At 40.7% G+C, this 3,663-nt stretch overlaps 1 long non-coding RNA gene across 1 annotated transcript in view; it reads left to right on the top strand.

Annotated features, from left to right (window-relative positions):
• The first annotated feature begins 203 nt into the window (after positions 1 to 203).
• Positions 204 to 3,663, top strand: part of LOC107686731 (uncharacterized) — a 20,199-nt gene continuing 16,739 nt past the window's right edge. The window contains exons 1-2 of the long non-coding RNA XR_001634064.1: positions 204 to 311; positions 3,037 to 3,042. This is a non-coding gene — a long non-coding RNA (uncharacterized LOC107686731). The remainder of the gene's footprint in view (positions 312 to 3,036; positions 3,043 to 3,663) is intronic.

Raw genomic sequence — 3,663 nt, 5'->3', positions numbered from 1 at the left:
ATGATTATGAAGGTGTCATGTCAGTCTTATGCACACCCCTTCAAGTAAAGTGTCCCAATAGAGTTCAGAATGTCTATGAATGCTGATCCCAATGCATCTTTTTCATTATCAACATGGATATTAAAATCACCAACAATTAAGCCTTTTTCTATCAGAGTTAGTGCCGTCTGCAGATAATCAACAAATTCTTTAATACAGTCTGTATGGTGCCCTGGTGGCCTGTATTACAGTAGCCAGTACAAACATGACAGAGGATTTATGATTAACACTTGTTTCTTTGGATAATGTTATATGAAGCACCAATACTTCATGTAGTAACACCATTACTATATGAGAAATACTGAAAATATTGTTATAAAATGTAGCAACACCTCCCCCTTTACCTTTTGGACGCAGCTCATGTTTATAACAGTAATCTTGAGTGGTAGACTCGTATTAATCATCTGGTTTTAGGCAGGTTTCTGTCAAACAGAGCACATCTAGGTTATGATCAGTGATCATATCATTTACAAAAAGTGATTTTGTAGAAAGGGACCTGATATTCAATAAGCCAAGCTTTATCATTTGTTAATCCGTATTACATCTGTTTTTTATTTGTTGAACATTAATTAAATAGTTACTCTTAAATTGGTTTGGAAGTTTTTTTTTGTTTTGTTTTTTTTTGTATTTTCAAGTTAGGGGAACAGACACAGTCTCTATAGTGTGGCTAGCAGACGGTCGGTTTAGCCAGTCTGTCTGCTTCCTGACCTGGGCCCCAGTTAGTCAAGCGCAAACTCTAAGACTATGTGCCATATTTCTAGACAGAAGAGCGGCACCACCCCAGGAGGGATGGAGACCATCTCTTTTCAATAGGTCAGGTCTGCCCCCAAAACACGTCCAATTAAAAATGACAACTGAGCGAATGACACTTAATGACAGTTGTCATAAACATGCATAAAACCTCCTTCATATCCATGACATGTGTCATGTCATGATTATGAAGGTGTCATGTCAGTCTTATGCACACCCCTTCAAGTAAAGTGTTACCGAAACATTTTTATAGAAAACTATAAGTCTTCAGTCTTCATATCATGTGTGTACACCATTCAGATGACTCTTCACAAAATAAATAAATAAATAAATGACTACTTTAATTCTATAACATGTTTAGCACCAAACTACTAAATGCACCTTTAAACACATTCTAAAGATGAAGTTAAAGTTTGAAGCACATGCCAGCATTTGGGAGTCATCTATCAGGTCTCATGTAGCAATTTTTGTGATTTTCGGCATAAAGTCTGGTTCCTGTTGCAACTTATGGTCAACAACCAACAGCTCAGACAGGAAGAGACTGTCTGACCAACATCACAGGAACCAATCTGTTTGATTTGATTTCATGCATCACTTGGGGTTGGGGTTGCCTGAAACAGTTAAACAACAAAGACAGAATGTGTGTTCAATACGCATTTGAGCATGCAGTCATATACAACTAAAATTTATTGTGACCATTATTTTCCATCACTTTGCTTCTTTTAGGGGCTCCAGTAAATGATGTTTATAAATTGGGGGAAGTCGTGGCCTAATGGTTAGAGCGTCGGACTCGTAACCCAAAGGTTGCGGGTTCGAGTCTCGTACCGGCAGGGATTGTAGGTGGGGGGAGTGAATGTACAGCACTCTCTCCCACCTTCAGTACCACGACTGAAGTGCACTTGAGCAAGGCACCGAACCCCCAACTGCTCCCCGGGCGCCGCAGCAAAAAATGGCTGCCCACTGCTCCGGGTGTGTGTTCACGCTGTGTGTGTGCACTTTGGATGGGATAAATGCAGAGCACTAATTCTGAGTATGGGTCACCATACTTGGCCACATGTCACTTCACTTAAAAATAAAAGCAGTGTATGAATTAACGGACCAAGTCAGAATAATGTGAGTCAAAGTTTTTATATGTAGTAAGAAAAGGGAAACTGAATTAGAGGTTACAAAATATGCTTTAATGTATGACTTTAATAGTAGAGTCTAAATGTATAAGTAGTCTTGACTGCAGAGAAGTGTGATTGTGGCAATAATTAACTTGTCACAGCAGGTATATTTAGTCTCCCAAAGCCAAAGCACTGGCTGTGTCTGGAATGCCACACTACTCATGATATTACTACAGTGTTCAGTCTCCAGAATGAGCACAACATGCAAATTCTCTGTGAGCATAGACCATATTACCTACTACCTTGCAAAAAATGCAATGTGCTTCAAAGGATCAAAATTCAATGCTCTTGATTTGACCTTCCATTTTCAGAGTGATGAACCACAAGAAATTACTGCATTGATTTTTACCATCTGTTGATGTAAATAATGAAATAACAGCACTCACTGAATTAAACATGCATTGTTATGAGGTCTTGTAAAAAAAATGTTGTGAGGTCATGGGATAACAATATAGGGCTCTACTAAATACCAACCGGTTCCGGTCGTAGAGCCCTCGCAGCAGGGTGACTGGGTGACTGTGAGGCGGCATAGTTGTGAGACAAAACACCGCTTTTCCACTCCTAATAAAATGTTCTCCTCACTCAGTGTGCACCCAATGAGAAACTGATGAAAGTGCCATAGTTATTGGTGATTATATTGTACGGAACGTGAAAATAGAGACACCAGCCACCATATTCCAGTGTTTACTTGGAGCCAGAGCGCCTGACATCTTGGCAAATGTAAAAGTGCTGGCTAATGCTAAACGTAAATACAATAAGACTGTTATTCACATCATCACTTATAATGTTCAATTACGCTAGTAGGAGATCACAAAAAATAACATTACAGAGGTATGTGAACTTGCAAGTACGATGTCAGACACTCTAATATGCTCTGGGGGCGGGGTACAATGCTGTTTCATGCATTCAGAGTTGTTTACACTGTTAAAGAGTTGGATTCTCATGCTAAGCATGGACAAAATTTGAAAAAAAAAAAAACAATTTGGACGTATGACGGAGTATTTCTGTGCTAAAAATCTTACTTCCGGGTTCGTACAAGTTTCTGAGAGTTTTTTTTCAATCGTGGGTCTTCATGACGTAGACGAGGGTGGAACTCCTTATATGGGCATTTCTCCCGGAGGAGCGTGCCCGCGCACACATCGACCAGAGCAAGAGCGAGATCGTGCCCATCAACGCGCTTCATTCAGCAGTGCTGCACGGGACTCGCTTGGGAAGAATGTCTCTAAAGAAGTGTGTTTTTGCTTGTAAGGGAAAGATAACTTTGTTCAGCTTCCTAAAGAACCCAACGTTATGTAAGTTAAACAGTGGATGCAGTTTGTTTTTCCGGGAGAGTTTTGTTTCAATCGTGGGTCTTCATGACGTAGACGAGGGTGGAACTCCTTATATGGGCATTTCTCCCGGAGGAGCGTGCCCGCGCACACATCGACCAGAGCAAGAGCGAGATCGTGCCCATCAACGCGCTTCATTCAGCAGTGCTGCACGGGACTCGCTTGGGAAGAATGTCTCTAAAGAAGTGTGTTTTTGCTTGTAAGGGAAAGATAACTTTGTTCAGCTTCCTAAAGAACCTAACGTTATGTAAACAGTGGATGCAGTTTGTTTTTCCGGAGCAGCAACGCAGTTTCACAAGCGCGTTTGTTGACGAACGTTTTATAAACAAGGCCCAGTTCGACGCTGGATTAGGACATTGTTTGATACTGAAGGATGGAGA

This window comes from Sinocyclocheilus anshuiensis, unplaced genomic scaffold (assembly GCF_001515605.1).
Source record: "Sinocyclocheilus anshuiensis isolate Anshui unplaced genomic scaffold, SAMN03320099.WGS_v1.1 scaffold1693, whole genome shotgun sequence".
NCBI classification, from domain to species: domain Eukaryota; kingdom Metazoa; phylum Chordata; class Actinopteri; order Cypriniformes; family Cyprinidae; genus Sinocyclocheilus; species Sinocyclocheilus anshuiensis.
Note: the sequence above shows the minus strand (reverse complement) of the source record. Positions and strands in the feature narration are given on the sequence as shown.